Raw genomic sequence first — 25,581 nt, 5'->3', positions numbered from 1 at the left:
TTCAGCACATGAGAAACTGAACCCTTCCCTCAAACTCGCCTTTAAATTTGTAGCTTGGGACATTCTGTCCTAAAGTGTAGGGTAACTGACTCTGAGTTTGCTGATATGTGATTCCTACAACCAGTATAAAAACCAGGCTATGAACATAAAACTGATTTTTTTTGGCTGATACAAAGTAGTGCTTTAGCATTTTAACCTGCTTGACTTTAGTACCCAGGACTGTGCTTAACATAAATTGGAGTAAAGGGTCATCATATCATTTTTTTGATGGGCAGTATTGCCTGAAAGAATTTCTGTCTTTGGTGAACATATTTCAGTTCTGGTTTCAAAATATCTGGCAGAGGCGAATGTCACAGAAAAAATAGGAGGTCCAAACCTTTAGATGATAGGCAACAAGTATTTGTCAAAATCTCAGTTCAGATTTTGACAGAGATGTCATAGGTGAAAAATCCAAAAAAACTAGGGCTACACTTGATAAAGTCTCCAAAGGGTAAAACTTTATCAAACTGATAGCTTTGCCATTGAAGGCAAATTTCTGTTTCAAGGTGCACTCTTTCCTTAATTAACACAATTTTTTTTCTTCCTTTTTTAACTAATGAAGTAGCCATGCTTTAGGAGACACTGAAAGAAGGCCAAAAGGTTTTTATTTTGAGGGCTTGATGAGATAATGTGGTTCATTTTTTTTTTTTTTTTTGACTGATTTATTTGTCCAGCAGGTGAGAGTTAATTATCTTTAGGACTGATAATTGTAGATAATTACAAATAGAGGGGTCCTTTGGGCAGAATATAAAGCAATATCCTTTCTGGGGCACTCTGTGCCATGTACTTGGAAACAGTTCTCACAGAGGATCCACATGTAAGGTGGGATCCTAATTGAATGGGTCTTGGAAGAAAGAAATTTTACTGACTTATTTTTCTAAAGTGAAATGAAAAATAGAGCACCTGGACCTCCTTTTCTCTGATTATAGTGTCAGGATAAATGAATTACAAAAATGGGAGCTGAGAGGGGATGTTAGTACACGACTAACGGAAAAAAAAGGATTTTAGCTATAATTATTATGTTTCAGGGTTTCAGGGAAAGAAAACTCCAAGATATGGAGCAAGGAGGTTTTGTCCCTCAGGGAATCCAGGGAAGTAGACCTGAAGGCAGACATTCTTAAGGCCTTCTAATTGATTTTTATGTCCTACTTAACTAGCTTTGAAAAATCTTAGCTTCTGTTACATGGGACTCTCCAATACAGAATCCCAATATTTTGTCTGGATTAATACTAATTTCAATGGGAACAAATGGCACACTTATAATATTACAAAATAGATGGGTCAGAAAAATTGTTAGTTTGTGTGCAGCTGACTTAGCTTCTTTTCGCCTTTTCCCTTTTTCTCTTTTTCTATTCTTTTTTGTTTTTCTCCTCCTTGTTTTTTTGAATTTAATCGAAACCATCAATCTCTATGGTTTTTTTGTTGTTTAAGTGCATTGCAGTTGTGTCAGGTTGAATCTCCAGTTGTCAGGGAACCATCAAATCCACATGCTATATGGGATAATTATGCTGGAATTTTAAATATGGTGATGTGTTACCATGCACTAGTATCATTGTTGATATCTCTAAAATATCAGCTAAACATTTCAGCTGTCTTACCATTTTTAACTCTTGGAAATAGTGGTAGAATGGTAAAACAGGGCTTTCAGAATTACCACTCCCCCTGCCCCCCATATATAGAGATATATATAATATATCTTTGCTCAAGGGCTTTAGCTTTCTGTTACTATTCCAAGCCTTGTCTATGCATATGTAGGTGTTACACTATAAAAAAAAATGTACCAAGGAGTTTGCATCTGGTAAATGTAGCACAAGTACAGTTGAGTAGGTGTTTAAGTCAAAGTGCAGTGAAAGAACCTGATGAAGATGTATCCTAAACCCTTTCTGTGGCCTGAGTGCGACAGCATCAGGCACTGAGGGATGTTCAGTGACTCAAAGCCTCCCAAGTTATCTAAGTGTTCTCAACTCTACATAATTCTTGATGCTTTGTCAGGCCAGGAAATTACAGACATGTAATTTGTTTTCATTTTTCTTTCCAGAAAGACCTTTTCTTTTTGCTCAGAGCAGGTCATCACTTATATCTAAATATAAAAATATATATAGGTAATAGATATTAAAAAATTGAGGATAGATAGGCACCCATAGATATAGATAGTTGATTTGAATAAAAAATCAATGCAATTCCATTCTGTCGTGTAAGAGAATTTCAGTTTGGTCCAATCCAGACCTCAAGAAGCTCATTAAAGAGACTTAACTGCATTGTGAATTACAGTTTGAATAATATTTTATATTTTTTATACTGTTGTTTTCAGTCATATGACTGAGCTGAAAGAATATACCCTCTTTTAAACACAGTAAGCCAATTCTTCAGCAAAATTATTTTAAACATTGGTCTGCATATGAAAGGCAAGGGAACCTGACACATTATGTATTCAAAAGATAAAGGGAGCCAAAAACTACTGAAAGTATTGTTAATTTTAGTACAATTTGGCAAGAAAAATTACATCCAAGTGGTAAGCTAACAGCTCCTGGTATGTGTATTGTTGCATAAAGATAGTATTATATAATGAACAAAAATGTTATTATTTTGTGTTAAAGTTGCACGTGGAGAACCCTTATGAGACTGTATTACAGTCATGCCAGGAGACTCTGCTATAGTTGCAAGTACACCCATAGGAAGAGATTAAAAAGCTATCATTCCACATGGTGAGAGTATAGTTGAGACCCAGAGAGAGAGAAGAGAAAAAAAATGGCCAAGTATTATAATGCAGGTCAATGCCAATGCCGCCCTTTCGGTCTTTGTGTGGTTGATTTCCACAGGGGCCTGACAAAAGTGAGTCTCTGCAGAGTGACCCTGGATGTCACTTCCAAGCCACATCCTCTGCAGCCTCCACAGCTTCTCCAGGTGTAGAGAGTAACTCTGGAGTGCAGTTTGGATTAGCTGTAAAGCCCTCTCTGTGCTTGCTACATCCTTCCAACAGCACAGTACTGCAAGGGTTTCTTGTGTTTGAAATCCCGACCATACTTCTTGGGGCTTGTAATGCTGTAAATTTTCATTCAGGGCTTAATTTGCCTTGTAGTGCCTTCAGCACATGGATCTGCACATGTAAATGCTACAGAAACAGCCCTGTTGTGAAAGCTTTCTCTGTTTTCTTTAATTCAGTCGTATTGATCAGGAACGCCCGAGCCTGTGGCTGTGAAAAAGCCGTGTAGCTCACCAGAAGTTCAGAGGTGTTTTTTGTGTCCCAGCACACCATGTGAGTGACAGTGGGCTGGTGCAGGAACTCCAGGGAAATTTGAGTCCCTTGATGTGGGAGCAGGGAGCCAGCAGCATTTACCACCTTTCCCCGGGCAACAGAGGAGGCTTTTGCTGTCTGCAGCCGATGAGTTATAACTGGAGCTCCTCCTCTCCCTTCAGCCTTCCAAGCAGCGTGGTGTATGTCTTGTGGTTCTTATCTGCTCAAAAGTATGCACACAAAGCTTATCAGATCTGGAATGCTAGCACCCTGCCTTTTAAATGAAGGAATAAATGCATATTTAGGTATTTCTTTCATCTGCACGGTGAATTAGATGTTTTTGGTGTTTTCAAGTGTAATTTTAGTGGTAGATGTAGTAATATATTTAAATTAGTTGTTGGAGATATGTAATACTTTTTTTCATCAAAATCCTTTTTAGACTTAAGTTGATGCTACGCTATGAAGTGATACTACATACATTTTTTATTCTATGCTCACGTCCTGTAATGATTGGATGCTTTATAGATCTGCAAGCAGACAGCAGAGGAACCTTCCTGAATTGCCTGTTGGAGACCTTTACACAATAACACAATTATTTGTTAGAGAGGAGATGATAAGGAGCTTTTACAGCCAGTTATATAATGTAACACTGCCAGGTAATGTGCCACTACCGAGTGACACCCTTTTGGGAAAGACGGGGAACCACTGTCTGTGGAGCTTGGCAAAAGTGGTGATGTTTATGGGGCTCCTTTTCTTTAAGAGGTAGTTTACAGAAACACCATCATTGTATGTGTATGTTGACATGTTTTTTGTAGGCAGATGTGAGGTTGCTCTAAACTGGAAGTCATGTAGTTTACGTAAGTGCTAACCAGAGCTAAACTGGATTAGAGTGGGTTTGTGGCCAGTCATCTCCAAGTGTGGGCAGAGTGAGCTCATATCTCCCTGCAAAACTGTGGAGATGTAGCCTATTTTAGGTACTTCTTTTGAGCCTCGTTTCTGTAATAACGACATCACAGCTTCTGGGGTGTAGAATTGTAAAGCATCACTGCTACAGAGGGAAGAAATAGTAGCTCCTTTTTGTGTATGAGGAACTAAGAAGCACAAAGCAACTTCTGCTAAAGGTTGAGCAGAAAATCTGTAACAAAAGCAGCAACTGAGTACAGAGCTTTGGAGACCAATTTTACACTCTATGCACTGTGGTGTGGTTCTTAACTCACTGTGATGCAATGTGTTTTAAAATTACCACTTGTGGAACAGGTGGCATGCCCTGATTCCTTCTTTGATAGATCACTTGACTGGAATCTCTGTTAAGGAGTACAAAAATCCAAATGAAGATTACTGCAGAAGGACTATTCTAAAATGAAAAGCGAGAGGGAAACAATGTGGTAGTTAGTTTGGATTGGTTGGATTTTTTGTTTGTTTATTTGTTTGGGGATTTTGGGTTTTTTTTGGCTATGCATAGAACCAAGAATAATAAAGATTTCAAGAAACAAGCCAGCAAAGGTGGTAAAATACAATCCTTGAGTGTTTGAGCAGGAGTGAAACAAAGGGAAGATACCAGAAATTTGCTCATAGTGGTTAACTACTGCGTTTGCTTTCCTGTTTTAAAATGATCATGTATGAAGAATTTTCTGCGTGTAAGTAAAACATTTTTCATTAACCATCTTGAAACTGTGCCCTTTATCTGAATTAAGGAAGATTTTTAGAAATCTGGTTCAAAGGTTCTCCTTACAATCAGCCTACTCCTTCTTTAATTTTTGTGATTCTGTCTAGACATTTACAGGCCATTAATGATGCTTTAATTGTGAAATGTTGCACGTTTAAGGGTGTGAAATTGCTATGTGATTCAGGCCCTAAATGTGTAGTTTCATTTCTGTATTATTCCTTTTTCTCATTTCACATCATGCTATAATTCTGAAAACAGTTTTTTAACAGTTTTTAAATGATACATATTTTAGTCCCAGCAGCCCACAATGATAGGCCACATTCTCAAATGATATAACATGATGCCATGCTTTTTACTAAATAGCTGCTTCCATTTTTTGCTTCCAGGCTTCCTTCATGCTCACTGGTGACTGTGCACAGAAAATACAGGCTACCTGTAGAGGCTCTATCTTAGAAACATCAGGATATTTTAATTAAGGATTTTTTTAAATTAGTAAATATTTTTTCTGCTTTCCAAAACCATTTAAATTTTTTTTTTTCTGAAAACTGATACCTATTGGAATTATTAAGAGCTGACTGGGTGAAAAGATGGCTATTTGATAACTGACATTTGGCTTTTCATGGAATTTTCTTTTGTTCATAACACATATGGTAAACAAGGTCCTACCATCATTTAGTGATGTCCATAATCTGTTTTATGTCCAGTGTTCTCTTGGTGTCAATATGTGCTCGCAAGGCAAGCAAAAGCTTAGCTTTTTGAAAATTGAGTTATCTTGAGGGATTCTGTTAAATTGTTGGATGACTGTGTAATATTCTTAGGTCAATGAGGAGTGGTTACCTTTACTAACTCTTTAGCAAAGGTACCTGAAATCAGAGCGTAAGCTGCTCTAACAGATTTATTTTTCCCCTTTCATAGTGGCACTGGGAGAGCAAATCTTTGATAAGGATGGTAGCAACCTTCCAAACATGCAGAAATTGCAGGTATTCAGAATGGTTTGAGAGCACTTAAACTGAAAAATATCGGAGTGAAATTTCTGGTGGGATTTGTACCAATTAAAACAACAGAATACTTTAAAGACAGCTTTGTTCTTTTATATATTTATGCAACAGCTGGTCACCTGTGTGGTCACCTGGAGTTCAACTCAAGACATCTAAAGTGAAAATGTAGATGGTTTGAGCTAACAGAATAATTTGTTATTAATGTCGTGATGTCAGTGTTTGATGGACAGAAAGTTTTCTATGCAGATAAGAAACTAGGGTTTATTTTCAGTTTAAGGAAAAGTACTTGGGCATCTAAAAATAATAAAAGTGATGGAGGCTATAGAATATAGGACTACAGGTGTAAGAGAAGAAAAAATAGATAACAACTACTCCATCTAATCAGGTCATGTGGCTTACTTTTGTGTGTCTATGTGTTAGCTATGTTGTCTTTCTTTTGGGCAGAGAACCGTGCAAAGTAAGATGAGTCCAGGCAGTAAGACAAAGGTATTTTCTTCCATGTAAAGTCTAGATACCTCATACTTGAATTGTCACTATGAATAGCTGTTTCTGGTCGATTAGACTGTTTTCAGCATTTTCCTTGCACTCTGCTTGTGTTGGTAGACTGTGGGTATTACTGAACCCTTCCTTGATTGCACTATTTTATTAAATTTACTAAGGGAAAGTGGTTGAAAGAAAGGTCAGTTTTGTACAGTCTGCTGAATGCAGCAGCCACCCCCACACTGATGAGTCCATTTCGAATAGATCAGGCTCTTTAGGGTTGGGATTTTTTCCCCCACACTGACCAGCTCCATAATGGATAAGCTTGCAGCTGATTCACAGTTCTGAGGTGTTATCTGGGCAACAAGCTCGGGATCACTGGGTACAGTTACCCCTGTTCTTCTCCCTCGCTTGCACTGTTGCTGTAAGAATCAAGGCTTCACATACCTATTGTTCTGCAGGATTTTTTACCAAACGGAACTTTTCCCCTGGTAGATCTCCAGAGTGCTAAAGCTAAGTTTAAAATTTTGTATATTTAACCTTTCCCCCTAATTGCTTGGCCAGAATAAAGGTTTGGTGCTTTGTTCCTAAATTCTCTACATGGGGTGGTGTGCATTAAAGTGTATTTATACTTTCAGATTAATTAACTGTGACCTCATGAACCACTGTCCTTGTTTAATTGGTGGCTCCAAAGCACACTAATGGCATAAATCAGCTGATAATGAGATTCAGACTTGCTTTTAAAATATATAATAATAACACTGCATTGATAGAGCAAATGAGATTTGTTGACTCTCTGTTGGTATTACAGGAGAGAAGACACAATTAAATGTGTACTTTCAGGATGGGGGAGGGCTTGGTTGGAATGAATAATATGCACTTCAGGGTGGGTGTATGAAATAAGGAGGATATTCTGCATCAAGATAAGTTTGGTATTCTCTCCTTGTCTCTAGGCACTGTGCAGTACTGGCTGGTGCACTTTAGGATACAGAAATGTTGTGGGAAGGTGTTTCTTAAAGATTACTGGGGGCTAACAAAAATGACGATTTCATCTTTAAATATAGTTACATGTTTTTAAACTGAGCTTACGCCCACTGTTTTATGAACTGCAAATTAATCAGATAGCTCACAGAGAACAAAAAGGTTTTGACCTAAACTAGTTGCCCAGGCTCCATTACTATTTTCAGTTTAATGTTACCCATATCCATCCTCACATTTTGGAAAGAAAACAAGGGCTGTGCAACAAAGTTTCTTTGTTTTCCTAAGAACTAAAAATGTGCTGTATGTAGACCAAACAATAAAAATAAACTACTGAACTACCTTCTAATGCATGGGGGTTCTGGAGAGAGGAAACCGTGGATATTTAGAGGCATAAAGTGAGTCATTGTGCTAGTTAAAGAATTTTATAAGGCGAGCTCTGTGGGTTTGAGTTGCATCTGTTACCTTTCCAACTAGAACTGAGGGGTATGCAGGAAAAAGAATGTTGGATTTAATCATGCCTTATAGTGACTGCATTGTACTTAGGCTAAGCTTCTAACTGGGATCTAGACCATAAGAGAACAAAATCGTTAGTCTTTCTTCTTTGTATAAATTTTGCCTTAGATAGGTTCCAATTAAAGGACCTAAACAATAATTTTACACCAGGTAAGCGGCAAAATGCTGTTAACAAACTACTTAAATAAAAAAAAGTAATAAATGTTCCGTAACACTTGAGAACATAAAAAAAAAAGCAAAAACTCCAAGCCAAAACCCCCCTCACAGCTATTTTCCTTATTAAAAGATAACCATGCTTGCATTTATGACAGTTCTTAGAAGCCATAATGGACTGGGTTGCTATGGTGTGAGATGCAGAACAATGAAATAATTGTTTCTCTTGGTATTGGCTTCCTGGAAACAAATTCTGTGTAAATTACTTGGCTGAAAGCGTGACAACAGTCTTGTATTCTGTTTTATTCAGTTCATGGTAAAAACTCGTAACTATTTTATAATAATAAAGTAACCTTTATCAGTTCTGGGCTTTCTTTTGTTTCAACTTTTTTTTTTCTTTTATATTTTCAGGTCAGTTTCATGAATTCATGATTTCTGGGAGCTGGGGCTGATTTTCTTGTGTATTTGTAAGTATTTATTATTTTCTCTGTTATGTGCATCTTTCTACTGCTCTTTTGACATGGGGAATAGAAGAAATTTTAAAATGTCACTGCTGTATCACAGTTTTAACATGTTCATTTAGCAAGAATTTGACCTCACTACTTTTAAACTTTTGGTAGGTTTTTTGCTACCAACTTATGCTTCTGCTATTCAGAGGAGCTACAAATTCTGAATTAACAGTAAATATTATTATTCCAAGCTTTATTTTTGTTTTTATAATAATAACAATGATGGGAGAACAGCTTACAGTAACACATCAATGGTGGCACTTGCTAATGACACCACTGCGTCATGTTTTTGCAATGAAAATAATTTCTAGAAAAGAACTGGGGCTGTGACTCAAGATAGACAGCACTTTTAGAGGAAGTGCTGTATGGTGTTATTGAGGAAACACTAGGATGATCAACATCTGCTGAACTAGAAATACATTTTCGTATCCCTTGGAGGAAGCTGACCTCTATGGTTGCAGAAAAACCTTGGTCATTCAGGCCACAGCTCAAGAACATGTTTCAGAGTATGCCCAAGTTCAAACGCATCAAATGGACTACACCTAAAGAGAAATGCTTTGAGAAAGGGAAAGCCAGAGGAGAGCACCTGGGAGGAAGATAGTTATTCATGCAACAAATAGAAAGCTTTCGGAATTGCTGTTTAGCTTTAGTCAAGTATAATAAGGAAAATCTAATGGGCCTTAGACTTGGCATGATATAAATTATTGCAATACCTCTTGTATGATGTAGTATAAATGAAACCAATCTATGCAGCTTGTTCTCTTAAGTCACAAATAGAGTTTATGAAAAAATATTTATTCAATCATTTGTGGAAAAGGATGTTCACAAAACTGCATTCATCAGGGAAAAAATATGGCTGGTTCTCCTCTCAATATGGAAATATGTTCAATTTGTACTAACTCTTCCTCTTTACAAATGTTCATTTTCACATATGGTTTTGCTATGCTATTTGCACTTTCCTTCACTTACAGGTCAGCATTTTTTTAATGAGCATTGTCAGTCAGAGATAAGAAAAATATTATCAAATAAGATAAACAGTTTAAAACCGAGTATTACCATTGAAAAATAGTTCTGAGAAGGAAATATAAAGTGATTACTGAATTGAGAGTGAGGAATTTGTTATATTCTTTCTGGCTTTGTTACTGCATTTTTTTTTTAAGCCATCATTTTCTTTTCATCATTTTTCTCTTCTAAAAATGGAAATTGTAACATAAGTCTATACAAAGAGCACCTCTTTATACCTCAATATGGAGCACACTTTCCAAGGAAAGCAATGCAGTAAATTCAATGGTAGTTTCATGGTGAACTTTTTGTGTACCAAGCTAGTTGGGTGAGAAGTTGTAAGTATTGTTTAGTTCATGTTCATCTAGTATTACAAACATAAAAAGGGCTTTAGTAATTATATTGTGGACTGCTGATCTGAGTGCTGCTCTTCTTGGCTGACATCAACAAAGAGCTGTGGTAAACAAAAGTGGCATAAAAAAGTACTTAGACAACAATTCTTGTATTTAGATCAATCAAGTAAGTACCTAAACTCCCATGAGAAGTATGGACTGTTAATATCACACAACTGCACACTGGCTGTTGCAGGGCAAGTTGTTAGTACAGCTGAGACACCTGACATATTGTGGCCATGAGAGCTGGGATGTGGTTCAGCAGCCTGAGCAATGGAGCTGAGTAAATGACTGTATGAAATGATGAGCCACAGCCTGGCTCGTGATAGGTGTCCTCTGCAACCCAGACTTCAATTACAGTGCCATGAATATCTGGGGAAGCCAACACTATGCTGACTGTTCTTCTCTGCTTAAAGGACTTATTTTAGTGTTTAGCACTATATGTCTAGAAACATATGCAAACCTTAAGTTCACATAAACTGAAAATAAAATAAAATGTAGGAGGTACAACCGATGGATTCAGCCCTGTGTTTCCTCACATACTGAGAACAGCACTAAAGTATAGCTTCTACAGTAATATAGGATTAGATCTTCTTAAATCATCTCTATTTTACCTCTCCAAACTTACAAATATTCTGTACATGAGTCAGGCAGATACAGACTCTTACTATGCACTAACAGGACTATGTACAGTGTCATAAATGGAGACAAATAAAATAGACTAACAGGACAGCTTGTGGCCTGAGGTACCTTTCCATTTAAAGACTTGATTTCTGCAAATACTTATGCATGTGAGCTGACCATTGAAGCTGATGGACTGAGGATCAGGGCCTGAGGCTGAACAAATAGGCCCTAAGCAAAGGAGAAGATGGGAGCTTTGGGGGTCGGTGTGGAAGACAAAAAGTTTGCACGTATCAGGACTTTTGAGAAGATTCAGTTCGAAGCAGTATTTAAAAAATGCTAATGAGACGTGTATACCTTTTTCATGTTATGCTATAATATCTGGGCATGTTTTTATAGCGTGTTTGTTTGATCTGTACTCCAAAGGGAAGCAGTGCAGATCAGTGCTAGGAAGATTGATCTTTGAAACTGTGCATATTTTTATATGGGAATACAGCAAGATCAGCTAAATACTGCTATAGGTCTATACCAAAGCTATTTCAACCAGGGGCTATAATAACTTTTTCCTCAAATTTTTGAAAGTTTTGTCATAGATGCATTCTGCTGTAACATGTAATTACTTGGATCATCCAGTTCAGGCAACTTTGGGATTTTTTTGTCATATTTGGCTAGTCTAGTTCAGGAGAAAACAGGATTGATGATTCATACAAAAGTAAATTTCATGGAAAATATGACATTTGTGCTTTTGTTTTACGCCCACAGAGTAATTGTCCTAACTAAAGGTTACTTTTTTTTTCAAGAATGTGGTTTTAACATGGTTTAATTTATTTAATTGTTCTTTCAAGCAGGTTTGTCCAGTAGTAAACTGCAATAGTTATTTAAAGATATGGATGGCAAAATAAGTGTCCTCTAATAACAGAGCATTTAGACCAAATTTTGCTTGTACATCAGCAATTAGATATATCTATTTACTAGCAGTTCAGTTTCTGTGTAAACATTTTATTGTGACTTGGCTACCATGTGAAAACACTGACAGAGAAAAATAAAACCTGAAATGAGAGGTGTTGAAGCCCATGAAACTTCAGTGTCTTGAAACACCTGTATTGAAAACATGGTGAAAATAATATAATTGTATTTGGGAATAAAATAAAATTTCTTTAAAAATGAACACTAGTATTTTTTTCCAAAGAAGGTTTGAGAACAAAGCCAGAAAACTTAGGGAGCACACACATGCACACACATTATGACACAACAAAACTGACATAGTGGGTAGGTAAATTTTATCTTTTCAAACACTCTAATCAGCATATCAACAGAATCATGCTTTGCTTAAAATTCAATATTTAATATTTTTTCCCAATCTTATTTTTAAGGCAACTTTTATACTCTTTTTGTTTTTCTGTTTTGGACTGTTTCTATTTACACCACAGAGCATCTGGCCAAACAGATTTTTTTCTTTGTATTTCTACCAGCTTATTTAAAAGGAGAAAATTATTTAATTTTGAATATTTGTATAACAAAGTCAAAGAAAGTCCAGCTTATTTGGAGCAAAGGAAGGCATATATGTCTTTGGTGCTATTTACCTTATGGGTTTAATTGATAACATGTGATGTTCTACTGAATTACTGAATTGAGTTCATATATTTGGGAAAATATACAGTCTCTACTTTCTAGAAAAGCAATATACTGAACCGAAGTCTTAAAAAGTTGATCTCCATTTTTCTCTTCGTAAGATAGGATTGTTAATCACCATTTTGATCAAGGAGATGTTTGCTAGCTTATCACATACCTCTTTCTATAAAGAGATGAGTCTTTAAAAGCTCCTATTAATAAAGCAAAGTGATGCCTAACTAGAATCTCTGTTTGCTGCAACACCCATACCTTTTTTGGCGTGTGTGTGCTGCAGGTATCCGAGGCCTTTATCCTCTTATGCCTCCCCTCCTGCTAACATTGTGACATGCTAATGTAAAATGATCTGGTTGAACCATCATTTAACTAGACCCTCAGCAATTTGAAGCTCTGTTTTCCTGGGTTTATTTTATAAATTGTGACTATAAAATCAATTTCTAGTGGAACCCTATCTTGCTGTTTTTGTGTAAGGCTTGTAACACACAAATTTTCTGGTAAGAAACAAATTTCCAATATATAACATGTGGGACAAATAAATAGAAAAGAAGACACCTGTCTTGAAGAGTTTTTTTGTCTGAGAAAACTTTCCTAAATATGCGTATTTTAGAAGTTCTTAAGAGAGAGTAGGTTGAGTAGAAAGATAATGAAAGCGGGAAAAGCATTTCTTTACACTCAGCTAAAATCTGATGCCCAAACACATTTGCTGGTGAGGATCTGATAGCTGCATAGCTGCATTCATCCAGAGCTTTATACTTGTACCTGAAGAGGGAAGGTGTGGGAAAAAGACTCGAGGGGAGGGAAAGGTTGCTGGGCCACCCCTCTGCTAAGAACAGGACAGAACTCGAATATGAAAAATTCTGTTTGTTTTTCAGCATCCGATTCTCTCTCTAGCCCGTGCTTCCAGCTGGGATGTCTGATGGACTCCCCTGTGTCATTTTATCTAAAGCTGTGTGGTTGTGGGAGGTCACCTGGGGACTTCTAGTTCTAATAGAAGGAAAGTCTGTTGCCTGATGCTGGCCCAGAAACCTACTCCTATCTGAGTTCCCATTTACCTTCTGGGTGCAGCAGACATTTTTTGGCTGCTTCTCTATCAACTATACAGTCTGTGTCTTGGTAATAAGTAAAAAAATTAATAGGTACACAGAATGCTTGCATTGTGAAAGCGTTGTATTCATTTTAGACAGTTTTTCTTATAATAAATAGTGCATTTAAACTACATTTGGGATTTTGATATTTAGCATAGCACAGCAGTCTGCTTCAATTCTTTGTGAAGAACGAAATGTATGACACGAGAAAATACACAAAATAACAGTCTTAATTCACATAAACCCAAGGGGTTTCAGGCTGTAGACTCTTTAGCAGTTACTGGAACGAGGACACCAGTGTGGGCAAGAGCACCATCCAACCAGCTCCTGGCACATTGCACAAAGACAGGGGCCACACATGTGGTCTCTGCTTACTTTCTGATGAAGTTGAATCATTTAGTGAAACTGCTGCTAGAAATGCTTTTTCTTTTTCAAAGGACTGCCATGCTCTGTATATAAGCAAGGGCTTCCTTGCTCTGCTGCTACTCCATATGTGTGCTGGATGAGATCTGTGCAATGCACTAGATCCATCTGCTGTCTAAAAACTCCTTTGAAAAAGTGCTAAGAAATAAATTTCAAATCCTCATCCAAACAATTCTATATGTTATTGCAGTTGTGTGCAATGCTTGGGAGAGAGGAATAGGAAATACTTGTGTTAAGAAGCCCAATTAAGAATGTAGAAGCAAAGTACTTGCACAAGTCCGTACCTGGACAGGTTTCCAGCAAGGGATTGACATTTGCAGAGCCCAGGTACTTGTAGAAGAAATGGTTGTTTATCACAAACCCAAAGCTTCAGGTAATTTAATAACTACAATGCAGTATCTTAGGAAAGCTGCAAAGAGAATTTTCTTTAAGCTATGCTGTGAGTAATAAATAAAGTAGGGTATTTCTCATTTTATGTAAATAACACAAAGAATGTCATATTCTATAGTATGGATGAGCAATACCAACATTTGATGTCAGCGTTAACTTTTTAAATCATATTACTTAAAAGGGTGAGGGTTATAGAGTGTCCACAGACAGCTTCATTTTCTCTCTGCCTTCCTAATGCCCATATACCAACGACTGTTTGATTAATTTATTGACATAAAACAGAATTGCTTAGAACTAACCACTCATTCATCATAATCAGAGTTACAAGAGAGAGCAGACTAAGAGGTTAACTGCTTGCTAGATGTATCAAGATCTTTGCTATATACCAAAGCCTGACTCAATAGAAATCTGATAATGGTCTGCTGAAGGTAAAACATAAGTGTTAATAGCTAAATAAAAAAATTGATAAAGACTGTGCCGTAAAACACTCCCATTTTTAAAGTTAATTAAAAAGAGCTGATCAAAGTGAAGCCTGCATTAAAAGTGTTACTTTAAGATATTAAAGATAAGATAAAGTATAAAGGTCAGCTTTAAAAATAAGTGCATTTAAAAAAAATTAATTTTCTATCAATTTTTTTTTCTTCTTGGCAATGTTTTCATTAATAATAAAATACAAATAATGTGGAAATGTTAATTTTTAACTTTTAATAATTTAAGTTATGCACAGTGATGAGGAATCGATATTTTTGTGTGTCTACATTAAGAAGACATTGAAAAAAATCAATTTGAAGTAAGTGGGAGCAGCTTCTGTTCTTAATACATGCGTGTGATGGATTCAGTAGTGTGCATCATAAAATATTCAAAGACTACACTTAATTGTGTAAATATAATCCTGGCCCTGAAACTTGGTCTCAAAGATGCTCCCTGCAGGATCCAAAAAGCCCCAGGGAGTAATTAATCCAATTCTCCAAAGCTAAAGCAAGACAAGTTACATGAGTTTAATCACTCACTTCAGCCTTTCCCAATGAAACAGTTCACAAAGTGTAAAACTTCACTCAAAGTTCTTGTTTTCAGGAGCTGAGACACATGGTCTTGCAGAAAATCTAAAGTCTTGTATGGCAGCAGAGTGAAGAGGAATGAGTAGCTAGCAAACTGGCTGTGTATATGAAATTCCTTCTTTAGTGTATCTTTTCTACTCAAATGCTTTACTAGTTTGGAATATAACACGTTCTAAAAAAGAATTGGTGACTTGTACAACACAACTACAGTTAGATCTGCTGAATTGATCAGAGTAAAGCTCAGGAATCTGAAGCCGAGCTTAGGAAGATGAAAGCGAAGTAAAAATTTCCCACCTCAATCCTCATAATTAACAACCTAAAACTTGAGAGGTGGTTCTACAGCAGGCATAAGGGATCAGAAGTGTGGTTAATTTCAGAGTCTATGTTATTAATTCTTGATTCTATTTCAGCCACAGTTTTATGAACACCACATCAGGCAGCGCTTTGCCTTTTAGACAAGTAAAAATGTTCCAGAATTTACCTGATTTACTAAAAATTTGTGATGTCCATTATTTCATTCTTACTTCTCCTGTATTTCTGAGATATACCCTACCTTAACGGAACACACCCTGTCAATTTATTTGAAATAGGACATTTTCTCTTTTCTTTGTATGTCTTTAGGGTTTGTTTGTACTCTTGACATTGTACTTCTTTGTTCCATCTTTACCAAGTGATTATAGTTTGTGTAAAATCCAGCAGTGACATTAAATAGCTGAAATTATTCTTTCTAAGATGCAAGTTCTCACTTGTCAACACAAGTTTTATGTCACTTTGCATCTTCTTAACCCAGTATTTTTAAAGTATGGTTAGAAAGTCTTAATTTTCTTAATTTGGAAGAGGAACATTTCCTCCTCCAAATCAGGATAGTGATTTTAATATAAATTTTTGAATAGCTGTTTACCCTACAACCATATTATATCTTCCCCACAAAAGAAAAGTCATTAGAAATCTCTTATCCTATCTTGCTTGGACAACTTTTTATCACTGCCAGGTCATTGGCCTCTTCAATTGATTATACTTTAAGGTAGCATCCCATCCTAGTAAATAGTCCATATATTTCCTTACTGTGTTCACTAAAGCCTGACTATATATCTGTGTTGGTAAGAAGTGGGAATAGGTTTGAAAGGAATCTTATGCCCAAAGATTTGCTTGATTCAAACTCCAGTATATTCACTCACCTCTGAAATATCAGATATCGGCGGCTGTCCACTCCAAGATTTTTTTGATCCATTATGGGAACCTAATATGTTCTTGAATTTTTGGGTCTTGAAATGTGATAAAGAAACAAACAAGCTGCATTTCTGATCCTTGGCAGCCCCATTCCTAGATAATCCCATCTGGGAGGTGGCTATTACCGTCATGCCTGTGCATAATTTCTCTGTTAGTCACTTGCTTTTTGATCTCTTGCTATTAAAGATGCTTTTCTAGGGACATAATTGTAACTTTTAGAGGACAATGAGGGAAGCATAACCATACACATTCAATTATCTTTTTTTGCTGGATTCATCAAAACAGTTGCAAGACCTGTATGCTCTTACTCCAGATTCCAGATTTGTACATCAGGTAACATATATGCATCCTGCTTGCAGGTCAACTTGAATAATTATGTAATTCTGGAAAAAGAAAACTTTCTCTTCATGTAATTATTTTAACTGAATTTATACATTCTGATTGTCACAGTTTGCATTATGGTTTTGTTTCATATTGTGCAACATTGAGCAGTAAGTTATAACAATAATCAATGTTATGTCCTGTCTAAAGCATTTAGGCAGAGTTCATGCATTCAAAGAGAGTCGATTTTTCAAGACCTCATAGATTCTTGTACTTTACCCCAGAAACATGCTAACCTAGCTTTTTATAATATATTTTCCTCCCTTCTCTTTTTAATTCTGGTGTTTCGTTTCTGCGTGTGAATAAATTCCTTCATTTCTCCAAAACAGCCATCCCTTTGAGATGCCTGTTGTTCATGGGTTTTCCCCACCCACCCACCTGCCATTAACTATTTGGTTACCACTTGAAATACTTCATCATCGAGATTCAAACTCATTGTCCCATGGCCATTGTTGCTTAGCAGAACACCCATGCTTGCTTTCTACACAAACACACACACAAATTATTAACTGAGTGGAACTCCTCCTCCTCTGTGCTCCAGAAGGAGCTGCTCCAAAAAGAAGCCATTTATAGTATCAATAAGCTGCTTCTCCAAACCATGTACAGATGTGTTATTCAACCAGTTAATATTGGGGTAGTTAAAATCACCCATTATTATTTTTCTGGCAGATTTTGCCACTTCATTAATATCTTTCAACATACTGAGTTGCTTGGCTGTTCCTTCTTTTACATGGCTTATATCATATCATGCCATCACAGCATATTCTGTAGTTTCGAGTTAATTGCCCAATTAACAGCGGTATTCATGAAGTGCTAGGAAAATTCCACAACTAATGATTTGGACAATTTCAAAATAGGTTGGTATTTCATAGTTTAAAATGTCAAACATGCCAATAGCTGCAAGCTTAAGACTGTGCAGGCTTAGAACCCAATAGCTTGAAAATTCTGTATCTCAAAAATCATAATCCAGCCCTCAGAATCATGTATTTCACTGTAGGGAAGTTCTGCACTACATTAATTTCTTCCTAGACCAGTTAGGTGGAAGCATGAAATGGGACCTCCTTGGCTTCTCTGGATTTTGTGAAAATATGGGATAAATACTTGTGGCAGCAGTGAATGCACTCTAACCCCCAACCTGGCCCCAGATGAGGTTTATGGCAGCACTGGGGACGCTGCTATTACAGTAGTTGTTTATATGCTTATCAGATTCAGGAAAATGAAGATGAGTGAGTTGGAAGGTTCTGGGATTTGCTGGGGCATTTTGTACTTTTCTTTCCCGTTGCCTGGATTAGGTAGGGATATTAACAATGCGTAGTTAGCTTTGATGGGTCATTGTTCCCAGATGCAACTGAGAGTTGCCAATAGACTCTCTAGGCAGTGATCTGATTTTTTTTGTTTTGTCTCACCAGCTGCCATGCAGAGATGCCAGGGGATACAGTGCCTCTCCTTTCTGCCTTTTCTGCGTACCTCCTGTGCCATTTGTGAGTTGTAGGACTGAGGTTATGACATGGAATTAGTTTACAGAGTCTGGGGAAGGGCTGGGGCTGTAAAATAATTTCATTATCACCACCGAAAAAAGACAATATTCATTCTCAGTCTTGAAATTCAGGGTCAGAGACATGGGTGTGATAAAGGAGACAAGCCACTGCCTCAAAGCTAAAGGATCACAGGCTCAGGGGGCATTTCTAACTTTTCACATAGAATCATAGAATATCCTGAGTTGGAAGGGACCCCAAAGGTCATTGAGTCTTACTCCTGGCCCTGCACAGAACAAATCACCCCATGTGCCTGAGAACATTGTCCAAATGCTTGTTGAGCTCTGTCAGGCTTGGTACTGTGACCACTGCCCTGAGGAGCCTGTTCCAGGGCCCAGCCACCCTCTGGGTGAAGAACCTTTTCCTGATATCCAGCCTAATCCTCCCCTGACACTATTAGAGCATTTTAAATTTCCCTACTTATCCAGTCTATTGAGACTGTATTGGTGATCTAATGCAAACTGCTCAGAGGTACATACATATGTGATTAAGGCCTTAATTCAGCAAGGTGCCTTCAGTACTTTGAGGTACTTCATTGCAATAGACAGGACTTTGCAGGAGTTAAAATCCTGTGAATACTGAGGTCTTTGCTGTGATTTTACTGATTATGTAAGTATGGCTGCTGGATAGCTCTTTTTAAAAATTAAATTACTGAAATACTGTGTTGTTTAGATCTTCCTTTTAGTCCTTCTTGGAGTTGTGGCAGATTCTTTAGGATGTTATAATTTACATTTTACAACAAAAATATAGTGAATTGTCTTGTCTCATTTCTCTTGGCAACTCAGCAAACTATCATTAACATTTTTCATCAGTATTCTGTTTAGAGTTTTCTAAACTGAACAGTATAGTGGCAACAGCTCATTTTTAGATGCTGTTACAGTTCTTTCACATCTTTATAGTACTGTAGTAAAGCTGAATTTACTGGCTACCTTGAAAGCGGAGTAAGGCAGCATTAGAATCTACATTAAAGTGATTCAATACTCTTTAGAGAAAAGCCTTCTTAACATGAGATCAGATACAGTATGTGTTTTGGGGGTAGTTTTATAAGGATTGCCAATAAACTTGAACGCTACCAACAACAGCTGCTTTTTGAAATATTGCTCTGTCCAGCCCAATGAAATTTAGGGGAATTTTCTTTGCTTTGTAAGTACATGTGATCGACATTAGCATTCAGGGGAGCTGCACCTGCAAATGGAAGGAAGGCTATATCCTGGAGACTAATTTGGTGGTTTAACTTGGTAAAGATGGGAGGGACAAGCTTCCATGCACTTGTTTCTCCTTGAGAGTTAGTGCCAATCTCCTGTTTCTGGGGTAAGTACCATGCTCTGATATATTTTTCCTAAACATTCTTCTTGGTGGCCATTTAGATTTTTTTCCAGTTTGGGTGTAGAGAGAGGATATTTGTTTTCATAAGTTTTCATGAGCTAAGGAAATGCAAACCCTTCAAGGTCATTCAGTGTTTGTGTCCAGGCAGGTTCACCTGTGTTTATTGTTCCTGGTTTTATGGCTCTGAGCATCTCACTTCATCTTTATTTCCTTTCTTAATCTTTGATAATTTTATTTATTTATTTATTTTTAAAGCTATAGTAGAAGGGATGGCAAAGTCTGGTGCCCAAAAGAGGGATTAGCCACAGATGGCTAACACTGCTTTCAATTATTACAATTATAAATACAGTAGTAGTAGTAACAACTGCTACTACTTGTATTACCATTCAGAAGGGACAGTTTTAAACTACTGGCATATTGATAACTCTAAAGCTACCCATGCTCACTAGGAAATATCTTACTGCTTTTAAATGGTACATGGTTCTCCATGTTCTAGTTAATACAGAAGCTATACACATTTCTTCCCTTTTTACCATTTTTCAATAAATATGCACCAGGGATTATTTTCAGATTAAGCTTCAGTTGTAGAAATAACCTCTTCAGCCAATCATATTTCAGAGAACTTTGCATCTATATAGCTATGGAAAAAATTTGGGGTTTTTTTTTGTGTAAGATATGTTCATACGTTTCCCATGTAGCACAATAGAGCATTTACTGTTCATCGAAGAAATGCTTTCACTACCTTGAATGCAGTAGTTTGGTGTTATTTCTTTCAAAATGTGACAGGTTTTATATTTTTTTTTTTAGGTCAGATTCAGCAAGGTAATTACATTGGAGCCTTAATAAATTTTGAGAATATGACCAATGAATGTCATCATCAAACAGAAAAATATTAAAAAGAAGATTAAGATATGTTTTTTAAATGGTTGTCTCTGATTCAATTGAAGTTTTTGTTTTACTCCAAAGTAGAAACTATAAAATTAAGTGAACACCAAAAGAATTTCCTTCTGCTATTAATTAGTTGCACTTATTCTACAAACTGAAAAACAGCAGGGATGTAAAAAGTGATTGACCATTCATTGTTAATATAATCACAATATTACCATTAATTACTATAGTGAAAAATGCAGTATTACAGACTGAACAGAATGAAAGAGAATTATTTTTGCAGTTAAAAAATAGAAATGGCAATTAAGAGTTAACTTATTAACTTAAAATGCAATGGTGACAGAACATAGATATAATTAGTATAATGTAAGTTCCAAGATCTAGAAATATTTTGTGTTTACTCCAGCTGCAAACTAAAACTTTATTTTGTGGAAAATGGTATTTCTAATAAATATAATAAACTTTGTCTTTACAATTTAATATTCATTGTTGGTAACACTCAAAAATTTTGGGAACTGGTGTTCAACCTTCAGGTTAGGAGTTCCCAAATAATTGGCTAGAGCTATTAAAACAGGTATTTTTTACCCTTCCAGTAATGCATATGAAAAGTCACTGAAATGTGTTATAAATATGTAATTCTGTCCAGGGAAGGTATAAGTGATATTACTAAAGGGAACAGTTTTAGCCTTTAGCTCTTTGCACTGAAAACTAGATTACTTAACTGAGTCAAACTTGCTTTCTAATTTCTCTGCCAAATTTGACCAAGGATCTCCTTGGTGGTGTTGCAAAAGTCTGTTTGCAGAACCACTTTCTAAGCCTAAAAAATCTGAAAGAATGTTGAATTCTACTGTCCTAAAGTGTTCTTTCTCTCTTCAAAGATGTAGAATTACAATTTTTGGTATTTTTGTGAGTGGAAGGAAGAAGTTATGTGGTGTTAGGAAAAGTAGCATATTTTTTGAGACTTTTTTTTTAAGAAAGCAAATACTTGTCTCACCAGAACAATCTCATGGAATAGCCCCTTATGCAGTGTTTAAGGCCAGTACATTTGAAACAACAGTCCTACAAACAGGGAGAAAAGAAAGAAAAGGATGATTCCTAATTACAGATATGTCCTGGACTGTTTCTCTGTTTTGCTGTCAAGATTCTAAAAAACCTGAGTTTACAAACTTTGAACTCTAAAGGTGATCCCAGACACATCCTGTTCTTGGTTAAAGGTTCTGCTATATCACTGCTAGGACAAAAAAGTGAAGTGCCTCTCCACCAGCTGCAGAGAAAGAAGGTGATTTGAATGTTAATGAAGGACAGAAGTTTCATAGTAACAGAAAAACAGAGGCTCTATAGATAAGAGAATATTTTCCCAGGACGTCTCAGTCTGCAGTTGTTGTAACCGGAGGAAGTAATATTACTAAGGAAGTATTTAAATGTCTTTAACAGATATTAGATGATGAAGTGGAGTAGTCATTATATTCCTATCCAAGCTCCAGTGCATGAGAGGTCTATTGAAACACAGTCTTTTGAGAATATCCACTTAGTCCTGTTTCTAGACTCCCAGATTAGTTTGGGCATCCTATTAATCTACGGAATTCTAACACAAAAGATTTCTCAGAGAAGTTATTGAAGTTCCCATTTAATATGGCAATACAGATCATAAGCCTCAATGTTTTTATAAATTTAAATACCCACACTCTGCTCTTGCCCTTCTGTCTTGTCTGGAAGAAAATCCCTGATCCAACAGCATTGAAATTCTTTCCTGATATTTCCACATGAGTTCTTTTAACATGTATTGTACCGGACAATGCACTTAAATTGTTCATAGCTCTTGCTGCAAACATAAGAATTCCTTATTACTCCTGCTTTCTCTTTAGTTCTGGTCATTCATTGTTTCAGGAGCCCCATGACACAATCCATTCTTTTTAACTCTCTGATCCATTCATGTCCTACAAACACAAACTGGCATTCAGGGCCTTCTGTGCCATTCGCTTTTTAGCGTTTGAGTCAACCTACTTATGCTTTAAGGTATTCAAATCACAGAAGGGCTTGGAAGGGACCTTAAAGATCATTTCATTCCAACCCCCTGCCATGGGCAGGGACACCTTCCATGAAACCAGGTTGCTCAGAGCCCCGTCCAACCTGGCCATGACCACTTCCAGGATGGGGCATCCACAACTTCTCTGGGCAACCTCTGCCAGTGCCTCACCAGCCTCATGGTAGAATTTCTTCCTAACATTTAATGTACACCTCACCCACTTCAGTTTAACGCCATTCCCCTTTGTCCTATCACTACATGCCCCTGCAAAAAGTCCCCATCAGCTTTCTTGTAGCCCCCATTTAGATACTGGAAAGCTGCTCTAAGGTGCATAATGTTTGGCTATTATTGAAAGCATTATTATTGTCAGTGTCCTCAGCAGTTGTTGGGGTTTTTTTTAAAGCAGATTAACAGGAAAGCAGCAGTGAGCTCACAACAGCACCAATGAATTGCTCAGAGAATGGCTGTGAGCCTATAAAGGTACTGCATTTGTCATTCTGATGGATGACTTTTCCTGCCCATGAAATAAGGGAAGTAATCCGTCCTCATTCTGTTTGGTTCCCTCTAAGCAGAGGCATATATTTGGTTGCCAAACTCTCCTTTCCATTCTTCAACTAATCCCAGGGAAAGATAGAAATATGTTGAAAAGCCCATGACACATGGTGGATGAGTAGTTCTTTGCTCCCAGAGCACTCATCTGTAGTGCTTGACAACCCTATGCTTTTCCTTGCTCTTATTTAGTATCTTGATGGAATTGCTGTGGGATCCATTAAGATTAAATTTCTGCCATACATAGGAGATGTGTGGCTTTCTGGAATAATAAAGCCCAATTCTGGCTCTCTGAATACCCAGTAGAGAGCAGAATGAAGATCAACTGGCTTAAGCTAAAACCAAGGAACATGCAACAAGTGGTGTCCCTCCAAAATGTCTTTCTCTGTTGAATGTATCTCACATTGACCTGATAGATTTCAGATAAATATGAATAATACTCACTTTGCAGGAGAAAAAATGGGAGCTCTAAACCCAAGTGTTATTTCAAAATGTTGATTTGTGAGGACAATGGAACAATGAGCTCTCTTTTCCCCTTAGATTCTGGTTTTTTTGCTTTTTTTCCCACATCCCCACCCTGTAATTTCTTCTGTGTGAGATGACAGACTCTGAAAAGCACTTATGTAATAGTCCACAAGCCTACTTAACTTTCTTGCTAACTATCCTTGAGTACTTAATGTTGCCATCATTACCATGATATCTGAGTATTTTCCATTTTTTTTTTTTTTTTTTTAAATAATGCTAACTTTAAATGTTTTAAAAAGTGGGGAAGTGATAGCTTTGCTCACAGTTCCCAGTCAGGAATTGAAACTCATATACAGAGTTTTGAGAATCCTCTCTTGCATCTTATATTGACACTGGTCAAAGATATAGAAATTATAAGTTAGGTTGCTTTGTTTTTCCTTTTTTTCTTTTATTTCATCAGCATACATCTGCATTCAACGAACAGGGTGAATTAGCCACTGCTGAGGAGGTTCAGTGTCACCAGTACAAGTTCAACAGAATTATTTTGATTTGCCTAATCTAAGTTTAGCTTTATACCTCTAAACTATATCAAAGTGACTTTTGTGAATCACCCTTTTCTTTTATTCATCTCATAAAAGAGGTAAAATGTCAGTGGTGTCATGGGATTAAATATGCAGATGCTCCTTCTTTTCCCTATTTTTACTCTTGTACAGGGAGATGCTTAAGGTTAATTCCAGATGGATATTAGAAGCTAAGTGAGAAAGTAACATGAAGAGCTCTGGAAGCTTAGACATGTCATCCTAGTTCTTTAAATATAATGCAGTCTGTTGTCATGTGCTGGTAACGTCAAATATCATCTGAGCATTCTTTGGACTATTTGTCTCCACGTGCTACTGGCACATGCACATACTTCTGTCTGTTTTTTAACAGTCCATGATGGACTTTTCCTGTGTTAACATTGCTTCCTGAATGCAAACCTACTCTGCCAGCAGGAGAAATTTGTATCTGCTCCATGCATTAGTACAATCATGACTTAAAAGGCTACTCCTTAATTCCCTCCAGCTAAAGTTCCTTCTTATTCTATATTACAGTGTGAGGGTGTCTTCTTTTGAGGCAATGAGTTTCAAGCTGTTTTACATCTTTAATTTGTTCTATCAAGTACTGCTGGATGCAGAAAAGTCAGAATGTTCCCTGGTACAGCCTTTAGCAGTGCTTCTGTACAATTACCAAGGTAGGGGAAAAAAAGGGAAAGGGTAATAATTCTCAATGCTTGTTTTCTTACAATAGAAGGTAGGTGTGTAAATCAGATATGGAATATAAATCAGACTTATTTTCATTAATTTTCTGGTTAATGTTTTGTTCATATTTACATCTTGGAAAGATGATTCTGGAGAACAGCTGAGTAGGAGGATTCTTCTCTGTAGTCAGCCCTGACTGATAGCTTTGAAGCGATCTCCTTTCCTGTCTGTGAGAACATATCATTCTACAGTAGATGGGATCTGCTGGGTATGCTCTTGAAGAAACAGACAAGTTAGCAACATTTTCCACTGGCAAATCTCCAGGGAAAAATATTTCTTATAGTTCTTGTATATCTTTATGCTTCATCTGCATGCTTTAATTTTTGTGTCTCAGTAATCTGTTTACAGGGTAGAAGTAGCTGCAGAGTTAAAAGTGGTCTCAGCTTTTGACCACAGAAGTATATTATTCCAGAGCACTTCTAAAGTATCTGAAGACTTAATAACCACAGTATCAGTTACAAAATGCCAGTTTCACTGTGCATATCTAGGGAATGCTTCAGATATCTGCCTCAGACAAGCTTGACAATAGACCCTACCAGGACCTCTGTGACCAGTCATTTCTGCCAGAAATCCCAGCAGATTTCTGTCAGAGTTTTGCTTTAGGTTTGGCAAAAGTTTGAAGCCAGCATGGTAGTTGTAAGGAGGTTTATAGAATGCTGGAATATGTGAAAAATTCCTCTCAGTTCAATTCAGGAGTCTAAATCATTCT

The 25,581-nt window shown here is 36.8% G+C and overlaps 1 protein-coding gene across 2 annotated transcripts in view; it reads left to right on the top strand.

The window, feature by feature from the left end:
- Positions 1–25,581, top strand: part of SOX6 (SRY-box transcription factor 6) — a 374,652-nt gene that overhangs the window by 47,529 nt on the left and 301,542 nt on the right. For both annotated transcript variants that reach the window (XM_042038377.1, XM_042038378.1), the window contains one exon: positions 8,477–8,532. The gene's annotated coding sequence lies outside the window, so the exon portion shown is untranslated. The remainder of the gene's footprint in view (positions 1–8,476; positions 8,533–25,581) is intronic.

Source organism: Corvus kubaryi, unplaced genomic scaffold (assembly GCF_017639235.1).
Source record: "Corvus kubaryi isolate FWS band 111438036 unplaced genomic scaffold, C.kubaryi_AGA036_p1.0 37392, whole genome shotgun sequence".
NCBI classification, from domain to species: Eukaryota; Metazoa; Chordata; class Aves; order Passeriformes; family Corvidae; genus Corvus; species Corvus kubaryi.
The sequence above is the reverse complement of the archived record's forward strand: the minus strand, read 5'-3'. Positions and strand labels throughout refer to the sequence as shown.